We start from the raw sequence: 21516 nt of genomic DNA on the forward strand, positions 1-21516 counted from the left end.
ATGCGAAATGTTAGGGCCCGTGTACTGTGCGATGTCAGTGCACGTTAAAGAACCCCAGGTGGTTGAAATTTCCGGAGTCCTCCACTACAGCGTCTCTCATATCCTCAGTTGGTTTGGGACGTTAAACCCCATGAACCAACCAACCTAAACAACCCTCCGAAAAAGTGACAAATCAGTCCCGTTCATACATATTAGGTATCTCTGCAATATAATGGTTGCCGTCAACTATCATGGACACAGAAACTCTGTCAACTTCGTCAGGAAACAGAGCTGCCTTTCTAGATGTCTGTGTGCATGTAGATATATGAGGCATGTTTCTGTGCGGCTGGCAGTCAAGGCGTGCACCTATTAAGACACATGAGCAGTCAAGAAGCTGGTATATTTTCAGCAAAGCATAGTGCTCCCCCCCTTTGCAGGTGAATAAACAGTTGCTGGTTTTTTTTGCCCTCTGGTAACCAGCAACATGAATTCGTTGCCTGCGAATATCTCCACACGTTGGTAGCTTGTCACTGAGGGCGGCACATAGCCTAGCTTTTGGATACACACAACATGTTCAGCTTGGTCCAACTCAGTGCAAATTATTCCTTTTCCAAGAAATATTGGTTCATTACCATGTCCTGCCACCACTGGAGCTATCAGCCGTTTGCACAGAGTATGCACAGGTGTGGCCAGGTCCAGGCTATTTGACAGTTTGGTCACCTGAAGCCTCATAACAAAGCGCTCGAGTACCTGCAATGGCACACCATTTGCGTCGGTTATGAAGCGCAGCAATGTGCCATTGCCAGACTCGAACACAAACGTCGAGTGTGACCAGAGGGGACCAAGCTCCATGACACTCTTCGGTATGTGCAAGAGTTGATGTACGTTGAATGTCATGGCTGGTTCAAGGTACAGGTCCTTCACACGAAAAACAAAGGCACATATGTTGTCTGCGGCCAGTACGACATCGCTCTTTGCTATGTTGTCTTTCAGCAACAGGTACACTGCGGCCACAAGCAAACAGAAATGTTCGTAATATGGCTCTGGCAAGATGCCGTCAAGGCATGGAACAGCGTAGAACAGGAGCCACCACTTCCATTCGCTGGCTTTCCAAAGTGCTCTGTCCTCAATAGCACGTGGAAGCCTTGTCACCCACTGTGGTGGCGTCATGCTGAGCAGCCTCATATTAACCTGCCTGACAACAGCAGGCTCCCCAATGTAAGCCGGAGAGCTTGCCCTCCCGAACCATGCCTCAGCCAGCTGCTTGCCAACTCCCTCCAGCACGCAGTGCATATAGTCGGGGCAGACGCTCCACACAAGGTCAAAGTTAGGCAGGCAAGCTAGTGGGGAAAGCCCTTTGAATCCGCGGTGCAGCTGTCCCGACGACTCGGCTAGCATCATGCTCCTCCTCACTGTGCTGTCAGTCCTTGGCGTTGGCTCCTTTCCACCAGTGATAACTGGGTACTTCACCGTGCCTAAAAGCAAGAAAAATAGTGGTAATGTTTAGCACAGTTGAACTGATTAAGACGTGCGAAAGTGAGCCAACCTGACTACTGGAAGGACCCCGCAAGATTATTGGTTGGGTTTGGCGCTGTGATGCAGTGATTTTGTACTAAAAAATGTCCCACCTCAAGTTTAGTTAAGACAAGCATTTACAGATAGTACAGACAGCATGCAGACAAGTTGCTAGCATGAGCAGTAATTATTATGGCCCTTTCTAAGTGCAATGAAAGCATATGTGCATTAAAAATAACAGCACTATACTTATAACAATAGCACTACTTTTAACAATTTCTCAGCACTAAGCTATCAGGACACGTTACATACTTGTGATTGTCTATAAGCTGCGAAAGAAAGCTTGCCAGTAGCATGGAACATTCACATGCAATTTCTCAAAACAGGGCTTAGAACGTGTACTTACGACCAATGCGAGCACCCTTGTGTTGGCAGTAGCTGCAGCCATAGTAGCCATTGAACTGCTTCATATTCAAAGCTGCGGCTCTTGCTGGTGCGTCCACACAACAGCAGATGACTCTCAGTTTGGAGGCAAACCTCTGTCCGTCACACTCCCAGTTCACTGTCTGGGGCTCAGTGATGCAGTCAGCAAAAACTTGAAGGAATGGCTTCATTTTTGGATGGCTCCTTCCAAAATACAAGCCACAAAGGAGAACATTACTCCAGCGCAGAGCCACAGGAAGTTCATTCACCACAGCCTGTATTGGCCAAAGTGTTGACTTGCTGCTTTTAAACACTCTTGCACCGTCAGTGTTGAAAGTCAGAGAAAGGTCACACCAGGAAGCATCTTTCATTTGCTGTCTGTAAAGCCTCCCGTCTGTTATATCCCTTAGGGTGGTGCTGCTCGGCGGGGAAAGGCCTCGTTCCTTCTCTCGTTCCTTCAATGAGGCTAGCAGTGCCTTGGCCAAATTTCTGTCCGAGAGTTGAGCCTCCATTTGCCTCTTAACACTGAGGGTTGCAAAAAGATTACTAGAAGTGTTGGCAGCCTGGCAAAATGGGCAAGTGAACTTCGTAGACCGATCTTTATTCGGTACAATTTTGCCACACTCTTGACAGTAGTAGTGATGCGTTATTATGTCTTCTTTCCACCGCTTCCACACTTTTCTCATTGTGTACTGAGATGTTGGAAGGACTGGTTTTCCTAAAAATAGGTTTATCACAGATGCCAACTTTTCCATGTCGGCCCAGTTCAATCCAACAGACGTAGAATAAGACATTAGGACGATCATTGCATCCGCGACACTCAAATCAGAGTTCGGCAAGTGCTCGCCGGAGAACATACGGCAGAACTCCTCTGCGTCACACTGCCCTGTGCTTTCGCCACCGTCACCATCATCCACATCACTGTTGTTATCGGCACTGCTGCTGAAAGAATCAGTGTCACTGCCGCAGTATTCGAAGTCGTCAAACGCGTCGGCGTCACTTCTACACTCGTAGGTGCCACTCTGCTCCCCCGTGTCACCGCTGCTCTCGTCTGCGTTGATGTTGGGGTCATCAGCGGCGCTTTCGCCTTCTGTAATTTCGGGCCCGCTGGAGGTGTCCCCGCGGTCGAATCCACTTTGTTGGGAAAAATCGCGTGCACTCTGTGATTGCCGCACGCCACTGCTTGTTGAAGTTGAGCAGTCCGACTTCATCCTTTCTTGGTAGAGTAGTGTAGACCGTGGCACTACGCAAGGCTCTCCGGGCTCCAGATAACGTTTGCGCTTTCTCGCGCGAGGATTAATCGCGCGAGTAGCATCGCTGAGAGCGGAGGCACGTTGAGTGTCACTCATGGTTAGAGCACGGCCGCTCAATCGGTGCAACCAAACAGCATGAGCATGCGCCTGCGCCACAAATGGCATAAAATGGCCACAAGAACCGTATTGGCTACAGGTGTCGCAATCAAGTCGTAGCCACTTGGTGATGGTGTCTTGTTTCATACTATCTGACACCATGACCTACATAATAAAGATTTACAAGTAGAGTATTTTAATACCAGATCAATAAGTTACTTGAAGAAGGAAATCTTTTCTGTCTTGCGCGCATTTGTGTCCTGGGATGTTCGGTGCAGTGTTGCCAAGTTAGTTACCACCGAAATAACCTGGTAACATTGCAAGTCTGGTTTGGCCCCCAGTCCATGCCCCAGTCTGATATCAATCGTATTTCCATGTATAGTTGTCAAGTTAGATGTCTTAAAAGCATAGTTATTTAAAAAATTTATGCCTAAAAGGAACAGACGAAAATAAGAGGAAAATTCAAGGACTGGCTGGGGTGGAATCATAGGCTAGGCGGCGCTAGCTACCGCTCAATACAAAGGATAAAGCAGGTAACTCCACCCATCCATAGCCACCCTTCTTCCCGTATCTTGCCGCCTCTGTTACCTGTGTGTACTTACCACTTGTCTGATCGCGTCTGGATCGCGTAGCGTTGCACGTGTTTGCTATTTGTAGTGCCATGTACGCGTACGTGCGCTTTCGTGACGACAACCACAAAGCCGTAGTTAATACCAAGGAATTCCGGTCTTTTAAGCCTAGAACAGTCCTTGACTTTTCGTGCAGCAAATGGTACGAAGTATTTTGGCGGGACGAGAAGCAAAGCGGGTATTTCAAGGCCCAAGTTGTGCGCCTTTATGGTAAGTGCAGTTGTCATGCCCCGCGCGACATTTCTTTCAGCACTTAATTCAACTGATTTCGTTGTGCAATCTTGTAGAGACCAGAGATGAAGCTGAAAAGTGCGGGAAGAGGGTGTCGATTCCACCGCCGCCGTCGTCGGACAGCGACGATTCGGACGGAAGCGAGGATTCCGTGCAGGAGGTAAGAAAGCATGCATGCAGCTACAAGTAAATATTGTGTGTTTGCGAACCCTTCGTAAAACTGTGGAGGTCAGCTTCCTTAATTCACAATTAGGAAAAGCCTCTTCACCATGGTGGCCCGGTCGGCTTTGGTGGCAGCTAGGAATTGGGTGCAGTGCATGACAGTGAGAATATATAATGCTCTACGCCGTTCTTGTCATAGAGGTAGTATATTTTTTTGTTTGCATCAGCTGTGTGTTGCTCCGCGGCGATGAAGGGTAAGCTTCATAAGGGTAATACACCTGCCGCCTCCCCGCGTGCTAGCTAGTCGCGAAGGAAGTGGTACGTTATTTGCAGCTGTGCCAGCTTGGTGCGAACAGTGTGCGGTCGGAAAAAAGTCTTCAGCACTGAACCATGCTTCACCCCGCGGTGACGGTCCGCGCCGCTAGAGTAAAGATTGAGGTTTTTCTATGCACGAAAGCTGGTTTTCAGAGTTTTGCAAAAGTATTATGAGTTCTTCGCGGACGGCAAGCACGCGTGCACGTGTTGTGCTTGCAATAAACGTTAGCGGAGAAAAGCACATATTTGGGCATAAGTTATGCTAGTACATGTGCAAGGCCTGTTGTTTGAGCAACATATTTACCTAATGATTTTTACGTGTTCAGCACATACATTGACTCAGCCTTGTGGCCCTTCATGCATTATAAATTTAGTCCCATACCTTGTGCTTGGCACATGATGGCCTTAGCTGCCTATGTGCCATTAAACACAACACACATAAATTTAGGCATGCATGCATGGTTGGGCCAGCCAGCCTAATGCTTTCTCCGAATGCATGAGTTCTGATTGCTGTTAGTTTAGGCTTGAGGCAAATTTGGTTGCATACGGATGACTCTGCTGGTGGCTTTTCAGTTAAGGATGTTCTACAGTGGCGAAATGTGTTCGGTAAACATGTGGTTCACTTTCTGTGTATGCATGACGTTCAGGTCACAAAAGCAGCACAGCAAAGCTCCAAGAACTCTGAAGCAGAAAAGAAGTTCAGAGAAAGGCAGCTCAGCCTGCTGAATGACAGCGACAATGAAAATGAATGCCTAAGGGCAGAAAATAAAAGGCTCAAGCAGCGAATCGAAATGTTGGAGAAGGCACTGTGCAGCAGAATATTTAAGACAGGTATGTTTTTTTCTATTTTTGGAAGATAGATGATTTAGCATGTCGTCTGGAATGTACCATCCTTGCCAGTTAGCAGCTGTTACAAGTGTACTCAATTCGTTGTTCAGAACGGCGCCTCTTCAAGGGTGCTGATGGGCCTGCTGCACCAGCATGCAGCAAAAGTCTCCGACCTGTGGCCATGGCCCCTCCCGACCCGCCAAGACGTAACAGTCCTGCCAGTGGGCATAATATGGACGTACAGGCAGGGCCTGCCAATGTACGTGCTCAGGGAAACATGCCATGTGAGCCTGAAGAAAACCTGGCATTGCCTCCACCGTCACCTCCAGAGGCGACACATCTGTGCAAAGAGGCAGCAGGTGATGGCACTGAAAATGCCGCTGCCCAAGGGACGATGAGGCCATTCTCTGTTTCAGGATCCGAGGTCTGTATCAGTTAACAGTTAGCTTAGTAGAACTGCTGGTTTGATTTATATGAAACAGCAATGTCAAGTTTAGGGCCTTCGTTATGTTAGCATAATTCGTGCCCTGACCACTGCAGAAGTGGACCATTGGCTGCAACCTAACTGCAGGGATCGCCCTAGTTCATAGTGCTGCTTGCAGTTAAACAGTGGAGTAAACTCACTCCTTCCTCTGTGTATGTGTCCTGCATATAGCAGCCAAAGTTCAGTTATGCTGCTGAAAACAAGCTAATTGCAAACTCAATTAGTAGAACAATAATTTCAAGCCTAATAATACACATTAGTGGACTATATATAATGCTCATGCCATATGCATTATGCTGTCTTATCCAGTGTTTACAGAAGGCAGAAAACGTGGAATGCTGTAGTCGGAGCTCCAGGCTGCAAACAGCTGCCATAGCCATGGTGACTAGTTAACCCGATTAAGACATTGTTGACCACCTTTCATCTGCCACTCCATACGATACCACTCCCTAGGTTGACCCACTACATCATGAGAATTGGTCGATGCCATTGGTTGCAGGGGAACCCTTTGAGGGGAAATGGCACTTGTTGAGTTGTATGTGACTATAGTACGAGGAGAAATAACAGTGCACTTATATAGTATCATAGTGGCTGGCGCATGTTCTCATCCAGCCCGTTTTAAACGTCGCATGTACTTTCCAAAAAACATCTAGAGCATCCACATCAGGCATTACACATAAGCATTTTAAACTTGTGCATCACATTATTCTTCCCAGTTTTTTTCCTTGCTACATTTTGCAGTCTTATAAAAAGTTCATCGAACTCTGCTCGTTTTTTTTCATGGTTGATGTTCCCTTTCAGGTGTTCCTGGGGGAAGGTGTGTGGCTTCCAGTCACCACGTACGAGCGGTTGATGAGCCGCACTAAAGACAGCGTGTTTGTGCGGGAGGCGGCGGTGGCAATTTTCTCCTCGGCAGGCCTCATCGGCCGAAGTGTCACTGGTGCCTCCTCCAACCGAACCAAAGCTGATCCGAAGCCTCCATTGGATTCAATGAAGCTTAACGCCCTCAGCGCTATGTGTGCAATAGCCTGTCACTTATATCCAAGAACTGCTGAATAAGGAGCCATATGCTTTCACCTTTTGCATGTCTTGTTCCAGAGCTGTACTCATCGAAAGTTTGAGTGTGTTCATAGTACATGCTGCGTAATTCGAACAAAGGGGAAAAAAGAATATTTGGCTCAGCACAGAAAATATGTAGTGCTACAGGTAGCTTTCAGTATGTGCCGAGCTTATTCATGCATGCATGATCATTTTCGTTTTTGCATTTGTGATCTCATTCGCTGCGAACACCCAGATTTTAGTGATGTTAGCTGCTTTCTTATGCACGTGCTCTTTTGCAGCCTTCTTCAAGCACTACCTGGAGAAGCGCTGCAGTGGCCAGGACGTGGTGGAGCGACACCGCAGCCTGGGAAGGACGCTCGCCATGAAAATTGCAGACGTAACGAAGAGTCAACTGCTAAAGAAGATGTGAACTTGGCAAGTCCAAGAGATGTACCGTATTGTGCGTTTTTATCGTAAAGACTTTCAAAATTTTTTTTACCTCAACCGCTGGCTCGTTTGCGATGAAACTGCACACAGAGCTTGCGTATTATGGTAACATTTGTATCGTAGCAAGTTTTACAACGGTACTTACTTAGTTGAGCCGTGCATGATGCAAAAGTGTAATCGTCTGCGTCAAGATCGGCGTACCGAAACCCAAAACACCGAGTTTTTGCTGAAGGGCGGCAGTAGCGCCATCTGTCTTCCACAATGAAATTAAACAAGAAAAACACAGCTCAGGACTTCGTGACGTCGTCCTCCGACGCTTTAGGAGAGCCACGAAAGCAGATGATATAAGCTGAATTGGATAAAGTCATTGGACGAAAAAAAGACGTCAAACAATATTCTTTTAATGGCACAGCCTCGTTAAAGTAGTTGTTTCTGGCATTTTTTCCGCTCAGTTGGCCGAAAATGTTCGAAGCGCTTCAGCTGAAGCAGACTAAAAGGCCGGAACGGCGTATTCAAAGGGCCCGCGCTCCTTGCAACGCTCGCCTTGGCGCCTTGTGACGCTTTCGACTGCAGAAGACAGATGGCGCTACGGCAGCCGTTCAGCAAAAACTCGATGTTTTGGGTTTCGGTCCGCCGATCTCGATGCAGACGATTACACTTTTGCATCATGCACGGCTCAACTAAGTAAGTACCGTTGTAAAACTTGCTACGATACAAAAGTTACCATAATATGCAAGCTCTGTGTGCAGTTTCACCGCAAACGAGCCAGCGGTTGAGGTAAGAAAAATTTTGAGTCTTTACGATAAAAACGCACAATACGGTATGCAAAAGGGAGCTAATAAAAGAACTTCTCAAGTGAAAAACCGTTTTATCTATCCTGACATCCCCGAGGCTGCATGCTGCTTAACAGCCGAGAGGTCTGCACTAGACGACCTATTGGGTGTTATCAAATATAACCAATATGCTATAGGACAAATAGAGCTATTGGACCCATAGCCTAATGGTCATACACAGCTATTGGTCCTAAAGGCCTATATGACCAATAAGCCTATTGGTGTCAATAACCATATATGCTATTGGTTTTTCCTATTGGGAATTTTTGCTAGGGATCACAAGGCAAGATCGCCTTGTTATCAGAAATACTGCTCGAGCAGCGACAAAGCATGCCTGCTTATGTTGCGAGCTTTCGGCAACGGCGCCGCTCGCGGGCGCTCCGGGCGACGAGCTCTGCTGCTGCCTGGCTGCCGTGGTCGTAGCTAGGCCTATTGCCTCTTTGGCATCGAAGCCGCAGCGGCCGGCGCTTCGGAAGTCGCATGGCTTTAAACATGGCTTTAAACAAAGAAAAAACAAACTTCCTTCGCGTGACACGTAAAAAAAATATTTTTGAGCACAGGTACCATCTCGGACAAACACCACTGCAGGAAGTTTCCAGTTTTAAATACCTGGGTGTAACATTAACTAACAATCTGTCCTGGAATTCACATGTGGAAAATATCTGTTCGTCCGCCTTTCGCAAACTCTATTTTTTAAGAAATAAACTTTCCAAAGCTCCCCCTCAGGTTAAACTTCTCGCGTTTAACTCACTAATCAGGCCTAAGCTCGAATATGCATGCGTGGTGTGGGATCCATATACTAATACTAATATTAAGAAAATTGAAAGAATCCAAAGAAAAGCCATAAGATTTATTTATTCTAAATTTTCACCTTTTGATTCTCCGTCTGAGCTAATGAAATCTAACCGTATCCAACCTCTTGAGGTAAGAAGAAAAAATATTCGACGAGAATTTCTTTCCTTGCTCATAAATAACAAACTGGCTCTTGATCCTGCACCCTATTTATCGTTTTTAGCTACACGCATCACGCGTCACCATCATCCCGGTTCACTTACCCCGTACTTTGCTAGAACTGACACTTTTAAATTTTCCTTTTTCCCGCGTACCATCAGTGAGTGGAATTCTCTGACATGATAAAATGTAAGCGCATAGTCATCCTGCATGCCTTTTTTATTTTTATTTTTAGTTTTTCTTTCTATTTTACTTGTTATTTCTTTTTATTTTACTTGTTACCCGTGTATCTGTGTTATCTTGTTCTGCTTGGATCTGTAAGATGATCTGCAGTATGAAATAAATAAAAAAAAAATAAAAAAAGGCTTACTCTACACATCGCTTTGCAGTCAAAAGCATCATCTCACAATAAAATAATAGTATGGTCACTTTCCGCGACTCCTTCAGCAGCGCAGCGAGCGGGCGCCAGGCGAGCCGGACCCCACGTCGGGCCAGCGGCAGCTGCGAGACGGTTGTGGCAAGAAATTTGCTCGTATCACAGTCGTTACCTTTACCAGCAGCTCAGTATTGGTCAGTGATCCTCAAAAATGACACATTTTTCACATTTCTTATCCCAGGGTTTATTATTTACGTCAAGAACACACTTTAGCTCGTTTTTATGACGCCGGCAGACGGGATCCAAGCTGGCCGGCCGGCCGGCATGCTCGGCGTACCTCACGTTCGCACCAGAAAATACAAAACAGCCATGATACCAGACATGATGCTTCCTAGATTCGAGCAATGACAATATGCCTGTGCAAAAGTGGATCTTTCGGCAACAACACCGCCTGCGGCAACGACGCGCGACGAACTGCGCGCTGGTCCCAGGCTGCCCTAGTCGTCGCTAGGCCTAGCTGGTTTCGGATCGAAGCCACAGCTGACGGCGCTTCGGAAGTCGCCTACGCTATAATAAAAGGCCTACTCTTCACATCGCTTTACTGCGAACTCGTCCCATTATAAAAAGATATGTTCGATTTCCACGACGCCTTCAGCAACGGAACTAGAAGACGGCAGGCGAACCGCACCTAGTAGCAACAGCACCAAAGCGGCTGTGGGATGAAATTTGCTGGTATCGCAGCCATCACATTTACCAGCAACTCGATATTGGCCAACGATAGTCAGAAATTATGCATTTTTGACATGCATCTATCCAAGGGCTTGCTATGGACGAGAACAAACAATACTAGCGCGTTTTTCAGTCGCCGGCGGCCGGCATCAAGGCTGGCAGGCCGGCCTGGCGTGGCTCGGCCCCGAGCGCCATGAGGAGCGTGCTGTACGGCATCACGACGCTGCCGCTCTCCGCGCTCGTATTGGCTCCCGCTTCCAGTCGTTGCGTTTTCCACGCGCGGCTCGTCGTTGACATCCAGCAGGTTGGACGCAGGCGACGAGCTGCGATCGGTCGTTACGACGTCGTTCACAACGGCGCTCCGCAGCGAATCGCACACACTTTTCGCACATATGTCCCCGCCTTAAGGCTGAAACCCATTTCGGCACTCATCCGCAAAAGTCGTTCCTTCAGCTCGGGGTCCACAGTACGACAGAAGCCGCAGCGACGGTTGCGAGACACAGGTGAGCAGACAGCGGGAAAGCGAGCGAGCGAGCGCGTCTACCGGAAGTAAACAAACCGATCTCGTCGATGACGTATTTGTGGGCGGAGCATGGTCCCGGTCTGTAATCTTTATTTTTTTATGGTTCGCTCCGGTGTACGAGTTGAGAGGGAAAAGGCTGGTGGCCATTTTTAATAGCCATTATCTCTGGTTCCACACAAGGTAGATCAAAAATTTTTGCGGTAGGATGATTGATCGTTCAGTGTCTATCAATACTTCGACTTCTCTTTGCCTACATGGACACCGTTTCAGGGACCCTTTAAAAAGAATGGCTGCAGACTGCACCTATGCGCGTAGTGTACGCAGACATAATGTAAAATGTCAACGCACAATTACCATTCTGGCATACTTTTCCTGCAAGTGTCTTTCCCCTTCTGGCACAACTATAGGCACAATGACGTACTGCTAGCCGCAACAATAGTTTGCATGTATTCGCTGGCTTCCTTCATCCCCGCCGAGAGCCTGAGTAACTGTTCCGACCAATATGGGAATTGCTGCATTACTGTTGCGAAAGCAACACTACGCTAGTCGCCCATCCATACTGTGCATGCCCGAGGAGCATTGACGTCACACGCTGCACAGCTGGCGCGCCGCCGCCGTCGCTGCGCGGGTGACTCGGAGGTGCCGCGCCGCTGCGCTCGCCAGTTGCGCATGCGCAATTCTGGCGCATAGTTGGCGTGCAGGGGCCGCCGCCGCTGCCGCACGCTCTCCATCGCTTCTCTCTCTCTCTCCTCTCTGATGTGCAGTATCGGCGCACAGCTAGCGTGCCGGGGCCACCCGCACGCCAGCTGTGCGTAGTGACGTCACTTTCTCCTCGCGCATGCGCAGTATAGTCGTGCAAGAGCACGCGAACCGTCGAGAATGTAGGCAATGTAGCTCACGCAACAATATATGGCTACGCGCAGATGTTGCTTTCGCAATCTTCCAGGTTTAACCTCAACTAAACTGCAGCCAACTTTTGTAACCGCCGCAGCGGTGGCCTGTGCATCCCCCTCGCATGCGGAAGGTGCGGGGTTCGATCCCCAGTGCCGCCGCATACCCACCGGTGATTCAATAGGTGCAATCTTGCCCAGGACTGGTGCTCGGCTTAGTCGTGGTGAATTGCTTGGAAAATGGGTCTTTGACACCAGCTTTAGCAAACGAAAAAACCATGGGCCATGGCACTCTTTGCCCGCACATGCCCTTGCTCCATAAAAATTAACTATCAGCATCATTATGGTAACCATTACAGAGCTTTAAAGGCCAACGTCATACAGAGGACACGACTGCTGAACGTAATTTTCTTTAGGCAGACTTCAGGCCGGAGTATTAGAAGTGTCGTGTTTGAAACAAAAGAATAGGCGGGTCATTGGTGTGCACTATACATTATTTTGATGCCTGGTCATCGGCATCAAGGTCAATGGATGCCGACTTTCTGTCAAGATTGCGAGCGCTGCTTGGCATGCACCAAAAGAAGGCGTTTGGCAATAAATGAGACGCTCGCGACGATGAAGTGCTGGCTTCGGGGATTAAAGAAAACCTCGTTCATCGTCTGGTTTATCACGACGACTACCTCGGCAGATGTCAGGAACATAAATCGCAACTATCGCACACAAACTGATACCTTTTTTAAGCATAGGCGATCAAGTATGTGTATATGCTACCCAGTTAGTGATATACGCAAAAAAGATATTTATCCATATTCACCGGTCGAGGCATAGGATGTGCATCACGTGGTGATGTATAGAAACCTGTAAGCATTTTCTGCAACGTGGCTGGATGCTGTCTTGTAGTGCCTTACGCTACACAGGGCTGCGCGAAAATTGGTCTCCAGCTCTGCGCCACTATTCGATGTGTATCATTCTTTAGTTACCGCACGACAGCCATAATAGGGACGTCTATTCGAGAAGAAATTATGGTGAGAAATGTGCGTGATTAGATGCAAATGATGTCATGTATGAACAGAAACTTACGCCCAAATAAAGTGGCCCTTCGCGAAATACAACGCGTATCATGAAGTGAAGGCATATGCGATATATTTCCCCCAAAAGACCAGAGAGCGGATTGCTACGTGGTTCATTATCTTAATTGATGTATTAGACTCTAGCAAGCCGTGCAACCAGCAGGCTAACCTCGATCCCCAATACACAGTGTTATGCTAAACAGGGAATCGGTTCAAAAATGTAGTCTTCGCTGCAGCCCCAGAAGGAATTTCTCGCTTTGCGGGGTACACACACACTGTTGAGTTAATCGAGCAAATGAGGTCAAGAATGAAACACTGAAGCACGGATCTTAGTCCTTGCTGTATCAGAAGGTAATTTCGGCCCAGCCAGCTATACAAGCTCGCACTGTTTAGCTATACTATGAAATGAGGAAATTTAGCACCCCTTTCAACAAATGCCGCTCGCCTTTAATGTCATTTACACAGTGTCAGAAGATGAACTTCAGTGCATTACCCTGGAGATTGCATTCAGCTCAAAGTGAATTTGAAGAATTCATTTCAATCAGCTTGGGTACACCTGACATTTTACGCGTGAGCAGTCAGCCTGCCTGTGATGCGAAAATTCGCGTACAACGCCAGACTGCGGCCTTACTGCCAGCATTTAGTTTGGAGCAGAGCCAGGTTTGTCGAGCCCGAGCGAATGTGTGCTTGCCGTCTGTTCGCAGACCTGTTGCGCAGTGCACTAAGTGCAGAACTTAATCCACTTGGTTCTAGACTAAAGAAAGCAGGTGAACTTATTCTCCTTCTCTTTGGGCCGGCCAGTCCGGGATTATGTGCTTGAGTGTGGGCTCATAAGATGTGTGGGGTTTTAGGATTGGGGAGATAAATCCGTTCTGCCCGCTTAACCGCGGCTGACTCAGTCCAAAACCGCGCTGACCCCACCCCGTGGTCGCGAGCGCTACCGAGTGCTCTGGCCGAGCGCGGGCCTTGCTCTGCGGGAACAAAGGAACGACTCACTGGCTGACACAAACAAGGCATTTATTGCTATTACAACAATAACGCCAGCTAGCAACTAAATGCACTGAGGAATCGAGGATGTCCGACTCACCAGCACGGTTACGAGGGAACGTTCGCCCACGCTAGGGCAAAGGGGAAGCTCCGAGGCCGGACGGGACGGTGTGGCGGGAGCATGTTCCGACCACGAGGCGCCCGCGGCGAAGAGCAGAGCGGCACGCGACACATCCGCGCGCTTCCCCTGTCCCGAGCGAAACAGGACCGTCTCACCCCGGCGCGCGCGCAGCAAAACGCCATCCGTGGCGCTGGTGTCACTGCGACGCGAGCGCCCTCCCTTGTTAGTTAAAGTAACACAACTGAGAAGGGTGCATGGCGGGAAAGCTAACCACAGGGAACTTGTGCGTTGCGCGAAAGCGAACGCAGGGGACGAATGCGTCCCCACAGATGTTAGCACAGCACCCAATACATCACCCATAGTGCTTCTTTCCATTCGCCATAGAAATCAAAATGTTAGAGATCACTGCGGCATCCCCATTGGAAAAATGCGCAAGCATGCCGTCACAACTTAAGACGCGACACCAAGACGTCGGCGTAACACTTTTCATGTCAACTGAGACTCGTGACCGGAAGTCAAGACCCTCAGACCTGAAGTCGATCAGTCATCGATAACTTATCGATACTTTATCGATAGCACAAATAATTGTCTTAATAAAGTTCCATCAATTCGCCATCTGAGTTTTCAAACTTCGCGCCTTGCTTCGTTTTCAATTTTTTTTTCCTTTATTTGTTCCTCAGACAGTCTCTAAGAGGAGGCCAAGGCTAAAGGCTAAGAGCCTGACAAGGCCATGGACCCTTGTACAAATTTCTGCAGCGACGAACAGAACTCAGGCATAATACTTTGGTCACTAGCAGGGAAACAATGCAAACAATTCTTTAAAATCAAAAGTGTACCGTCCTGTACATCAGTCTCAAATGATCCATCCAAAGTTGTAAGAAAACTCGGCTTCTGTAAACATATCCATGTTTGCATACAAAGGGCACAGGCAATAGGAAACATCAAGTGTGTAACCGGCACTACAAACATCAAAACCAATACACAAGAAAAGCAAAGCCGAAAGTTGGGCGAGTTAGATAACATTCATGACGAAAAGATAGCGCGGAAGCAACACGTGTCGTTCCTTTTCCGTTCCTCGTGCCTCCCCTCCCCCCCCCCTCCATCTCCCCATCATGAACAAAAGAAAAGCAAAATGGAACACCAGAACAATTTTGTATCCAATAGCAAGCGTTAGGTACTATATTCCATGTGCAAACCGCGGAACACCTATTGACGATTAAATCGATTTGGTAACGGTCTAGTAAAAACACACATCATTAAGTTGTGTATGAAATTGCTGAATTAACCAAGAAGTGTCTGCATTCACACTGGTGCCACTCGTTGGCTCCGCCCACACTTCCGGTCATGGAGGAGGAGGTAAACTTTATTAAAGAAGAGGTCTTAGGCGCGGATTGGGGTGATGTTCCCATCCCCGCGGTGGGCTCCTCTTCTAGGCGGGACGCCAGGTGGCCGACGACGATGTCGTTCGGCGACCTCTTCGGCTCGCTCTGTGGCTCGAAGTTGAACCTCCGGGTCCGAGCTGAGCAGCGCGGCCTCCCACTGAGATTGGGTAGAGAGCTGCAGACTGTGCGATGGCTTGTCTTGAGTACATGAGTATAGGATGTGCGGTGTGTCTGCCTTTTGGTGCCCACATTTGTTAGGTTGGGGCAACCAAAAGGAAATAAAAATAATATGCCCCTGCCTGCACCGCTTACGCACAACAGGCTTAACCCAATTGGAAAATAAAAGATGAGGCCCGTAGGCAAAATATATTTTCGCCACCCGTGGGTGGAAAAATAAAATAATAGGGAAAATGCTACATTAGCGACCCACAACCGGGGGAGCGGGCCCGGGGAGACTCCCCTGATCTCCCCTGGGAAGTAGCGGAAGGGATGGGATAAATGGATGGGAAATTGGAGGTTGGATTGGGTTATGGGAATTAGGTGGGATTGGGGACAGCAGGATTTTGACCACATTTGGTTTGATTTGATCCTGAGTTCCTTTTCAGGCCTCCTTGAAGGGCGAGCACTCAGTGCACCAATAGTGGGCCCTCGGCGTCGAGCGTACTCCCACACCACAGAGAACGTTTTGCCGGCGATCTCCGACCGTCCGAGACAGGGAAAATCCTACAGGGGCTCGACCAGGATCCCCTCCCCCAAGCCAGGTTCCGCCCCCCCCCCCCCCCCCCCGACCCTCCCACAGTACTAAGAGACGGATATTTCGCAGCACTCGTTCGGTACTTCGGCTCTTACTCCTGCAGTACTCGCACACGCTGCAGCCATCCTTTCACGGTTTTCGCAGCGATCGAGAGCGATCACCCTGGCATAGTATGTGAAACCTCAATCCATACGCCCACTCTGTCATGGTTGAAGTCTCGGTTGATGTCCGCAGTGACATCACGTGCTACCACAAGGTATATCTGCACGGGCCCGGGCCAGGCTTGATGCTCGCTGCGATTTCACCAGTCTACTAACCGTTACTTAGCCGCCGGGCTTTCCCGCGTTTCGGAGCTTACTGGCCTCGGAGTTTGCTGCTACTTACTCCATCTCTTTTCGTGCTTTCAGGCCAAGAACGACTTCCCGAAAACCTAAGCTTGGATCGCCCAGCCGCATGCACCCGCGAGGCACCGAGCTCTTCGTGATCGGAAACCAACGCGTCCGCGGCTGGGTGGTACGCCCTCGTACCGAGAGGGAACCGTGTGACTTTCAATTTTGCGAATTTTGGAACGACCGCGTCTGCCCGGGCGATCTCGTCGCTCGGCAAAACAGCTAAGTCGGAACCGCGTCTACCGGGTCGACCACGCCAAAAGCAAACAGTCGTTCTAGTCACCAGTTCTGCTTTTAAGCCGGATTCCACGTTCCCAGTCCGTCTCCCTTCTCGGACCTGCCCTCCCACTCAGGCATAGGGCATCGTGGGCGCGACACGCTCACAATGTCGCGGAAAGTCTGCTGCACCTTTCCTGGGGATTCGCAACCCCAAGAGTGGATTCCGGCGGATCCACCCACCGCTGTGCGTTGCACCAAAACAAAACCTAACAGCCAAAACCGCACCGGTCCGTGTTTGGTGGCGGGGGGGGGGGGGGGGGGGGGCAGGCCGCACAGTCGGATTTCCCCCCCCCCCCCTTTTCCCCCCCCCGAGAGAACAGACGGGGCTGTACTGCTCCGGGAACCATAAGGAGTACATGTACGGATTAAAGAAAGTGTCTGTTTGGAGCTGCCGCCAACTGACTTGTTGTGTTTTACTCAGGGATTTATGTGGTTCTGGGAAGATCTGTCTTTCTTTCTTGAAGTGGGTAGTAATTTATTTGTAGGTTGTCATTCGCTCCTTGGCCGACCTGAGCTCGGGGTAGTGCATCTGCCGGTTAACCACGAATCCTCGGACAAATTGGTGCGCCGCCTCATTTCCGAGATGGTCCGAATGGGCGGGGACCCAGATCAATGTTATCTGGCGGGTATTGGAGATTTTTTGTAAGATTTTGGTGGCTGCTAAGTGGGCCCTTCCTTTTGAAAAATTTCTAATTGCTGTTTTGAGGTCACTTATGATGTATTTGGCAGTGGTGGAGGTAATGGCTAAAGCTATGGCAGCTTCTTCGGCCTCCTCCGGAAATTTTTTTTTACCCATTGTCGCCGATGCAAGGGGAGACCCTCGATGATCGACAACTGCCAGAGAACAGGCGTCTCTGTCCGCATGTTCTGCCACGTCCACGTGCGCCGCGTCTTTCTGAACTGAAAATCTATCGTGAAGTTTTTGTGCCCTAGCCTTTCTTCTGTCCGTATAGTAGTGTGGATGCATGTTTTTGGGCAGAAGAGGGACTGTTAAGTGTTCGTGCACGTGTCTTGGAATTGGCAAGGTGTGTGTACGGATTCCTTCATATTGTATTCCTGCTTTCTTTAGGATGAAACGTCCCATTTCAGTGCCTGATAGTCTTTCATATTATGCGGTTAGGCGTGCTTCTATCATTTCCGCTAAGGTGTTATGAATTCCTAACTCTAATAGTTTTTCATTTGGAGTATGACGAGGGAGGTTGAGCGCAATTTTGTAGGACTGTCTAACAATAGCGGAAATAAGAGCAGCCCTCCATAAGATACGCACGACATCCGCCCCGGGAGAAGACGGTATTAACAATAAGACACTCAGAAACCTAGACGACGCTTCCATCACAGCCCTCACGAACTTTGCGAACGAGTGTTGGAGGGAGGGCAAACTCCCAGCGGCTTGGAAACATGCCATCGTTAAATTCATCCCAAAACCGGGCAAAAAGCTCGCGCTCGAAAGCCTCAGACCTATTTCGCTTATATCTAGCATAGGAAAACTGATAGAGACAGACTCCAGTCTCACATGCACAAAGAGAATTTATATCCACACATTATGGTTGGCTCTACCACGTTTATCAACACAGGACACGATGCTCAGACTAGCAAACGAAGTCCTATCTCAGGAGCAAGAAAGGAGCACCAGGGCAATCCTAGCTCTAGATTTAACAAAAGCGTTTGATAACGTCAAACACAAAGCAATCCTAGAATCTCTTTCACCGTTGAATGTGGGCGAAAGAGCGTTTAACTACATCAAGGACTTTATCTCCGATAGAACGGCTAAAATTCAAATTGGCGCAATCAAATCCGACACCTTCAGTTTACGAGACAGAGGAACGCTGCAAGGATTGGTCCTCTCCCCCTTCTTATTCAATATAACCCTCATCAAAATGGCACACACACTCGCAAAAATCCCAGACCTAGAACACTCTTTGTACGCGGTCGATATCACCCTTTGGACCACCAAGGGGAGTATTGCCACGATACAAGATACGCTACAACAAGCGGCAGATGTAGTAGTAGAGGAGGCACAAGCCGCGGGACTCGCGTGTTCCCCCCAAAAATCTGAAGTTCTCATCCTACACCCAAAGCGTCAAAGAAAAAATAAAGCGCCTCAGATCAAAATCTACGCGGAAGGGGCAACCATCCCAGAAGTGGAAACACTAAGAATCTTAGGAATGCTGATACAGTGAAACCAAAAAAACGACACGTTAATTAAGAAACTGAGAAACACTGTCAACCAAATCTCCTTCCTTATCAGACGCATCGCGAATAGGCGAGGAGGAGTTAAAGAAGCCGAGACCAGGAGACTAATACAAGCCTTCGTTCTTAGCAGAGTCAACTACACTACACCATACGTCACCCTCACAGTGGGAGAAAGAGACGACCTGGATTCACTTCCGGTCATGTGGTTGCATACTTCCGACGTTTTCAAATTTGGCGCCACTTTTGCTGCGGCCCTGCACACTTATTAGACAATTTTTGCTCTAATTAATTAACTACTTAACCGACCTCAACCCCCAATTTCCCGTACGCGATTTTTTCATGCTCTATTCGATGGTACGATTCTTTTTCGCATAAACCGATTCGTTCGGATGTAATCGTGCGGACAAGCTTGTGATGACACGAAACCGCAAATATATTCATACAATGCTTACGCATTCATAATGTGGACGAACACGTGCGGCTCTTTGCCTGATGGAAATGGCGGACGGGAAGATTAGATGCATGTGCAGTATGCAGCCGAAAACTGATCCATTCCGAGTGGCACTTTTTCTGCCCATATAAAACCACACCTTCCAGATCGCACATAACGAGACAAAATACACTTATTAGAATTAAAGCTAAATTTGCCCGTATGATCCCCATAATAATCACAGCAAATGACATCACCAATGAAACACCGAGGCAGCTTTTCCCGTGCTAATTCATACATCTCAAACCGACGTTCGTCGAGCGAGCTGCACAACAGACACATTTCGTTAATCACAGAAAATAAGATCAGAAATGAAACACTGAACCAGCTCTCCTCTTGCTCCATGTTATATGCCGATATTCACTAAGTCAGCTACACAAGGCATCCACACCGAGTTTATCGCAGAAAATAAGAGCAGGAAGGAAACACTGCGGCAGCTCTCCTCTTGCTCCATGCTGTATCTGAAGGTAGTCTTCACTGAGGTAGCTACACGGAAGGCACGCCGAGTTTCACAGAAAATGAGATCAGGACTGAAACACTGGAGCAGCGCTCTTCCTGCCCGCTACTATATCTGATGGTGATGTTCAATGAGTCAGCTACGCGGCATCAGAGTCCCAACAGTCCTTCGGCTGCTACCTCCACACTTGAAGTCCCCAACCTCCGCTGCGCTGTCTCCCTTCACACCTCACTTTCCTCACACGTCAGCTCTCGGCTCCTCGTGCTCACCGCGCTCTTCGTGGTCATCGCCTCGCACACACCATTCGCACGAGCACACGCGCAATGATGGGCTGGCACGTGCAGCGCTCTGCTGTCGACGCACCACTTTCCGAAAAACGCCCGGCGATTTGTTGTGCACCTCACAAAGATCAGAATGAAACACTGAAGTAGCTCCCCTCATGCACGGTGCTATACCGGATAGTGGTTTTCACTTAGCTACACGACATGCACACCATGTTTATCGCAGAAAATGTGGTCAGAAATGGAACACTGAGACAACTCCCCTCGTGCTCGCTGCTGTGTTCACTGGGTAAGCTACAGGGCGTGCTCACCGAGTTTATCACACAAAATAAGATCAGGAATGAAACACTGAAGAAGCTCTTCCCTGAAGAAGCCGCTACGAGAACATCGTCGATGTAATGAGCGACATTGTCTACGCCCTGTAACAGAATGCACATAAGCGCGTAAAGCAACTCATAGTGACCGGATTGGGTAGAGAACACTGTTTTCGGTTTCGAAGCGTCCTACAAGGGTGCTTGCCAGTAGCCTTTAGCAAGGTCAAATTTCAAAAACTATACCTCGGGTTTAACCTCTGTAAATATGACGTCTGCTCTTGCAATAAACTCTGCATCAGACACAAGACATCATTTATGCGTTGAAAATCGACGCAAGTGCTACAGGTGTTGTCTTTCTTTTTGATCAGAATGAGGGAGAATTTTATGGAGATTTTGACCTTTCAATGACTCTTAATTTCACCACCTCGTCTATCTCTTTTTCGACCACTTCCTTCATGACAAAAGGAAACGGGCATTGCGGGGTATTTACGGTTTCAGAAGTAGAGAGCCTGAGTTTGCACTCCACTAGATTTGTCTTCCCTGGAATCTAACAAAAGATGTCTGCATCACAAAATTGATGGTTTTGCTCACTATGAATTTTATTGTGATGCTTTTTTTTCGTTCTAAGAGTATTATGCTAATCTTGATATGATGAAGATCATATATCATATTAAATTAGACCCATGTTACCACCGGCCGACCTCTCCACCTTTCCCTCATTAAAATTCCTTTCTCTCTCTCTCTCGCAGCTCGAAAAGGGATTGTTGTGCAAAATAAGACTGACGTAAAATGCGACCAACTAATTTTTCTTTTCAGCCAAGAAAATCTGGATTCGCTTGCTATGTGTGTATGTTGTCTTAATTGTGCTGCTATGTATGTAAATGTGCAACTGCTGTATGCCTTGTAAATGGGAGCTCGAACCACGTCAAGTTATGTGTTCACTTTTGTTCGAGTCCCTTTCCGCCTCTACGGAATAAAGTTCAATTTTAATATGTCTCATGTAAGCTCCGAATCTCTTGCTGTTTCTCGTAATCTAGCTTGGTGGATCCCTTTACCGTGATCCGTACTAAAGATAGGCACTTGTTCTTCTGAGT

General features: G+C 48.2%; 1 protein-coding gene and 1 pseudogene across 2 annotated transcripts in view; one reads left to right on the forward strand and one right to left on the reverse strand.

The window, feature by feature from the left end:
• LOC149325053 (iris-like) overlaps positions 1–21516 on the forward strand; it is an 82489-nt gene that overhangs the window by 50557 nt on the left and 10416 nt on the right. The window lies entirely within an intron of this gene.
• Positions 173–3266, reverse strand: LOC149325054 (uncharacterized; annotated as a pseudogene). The gene is made up of 2 exons (XR_016286259.1): positions 1901–3266; positions 173–1454 (listed from the first exon to the last, which is right to left on the reverse strand). The product of XR_016286259.1 is annotated as an uncharacterized LOC149325054 (transcript).

This window comes from Amblyomma mixtum, chromosome 10, assembly GCF_055824585.1.
Source record: "Amblyomma mixtum isolate Tamu chromosome 10, ASM5582458v1, whole genome shotgun sequence".
NCBI classification, from domain to species: domain Eukaryota; kingdom Metazoa; phylum Arthropoda; class Arachnida; order Ixodida; family Ixodidae; genus Amblyomma; species Amblyomma mixtum.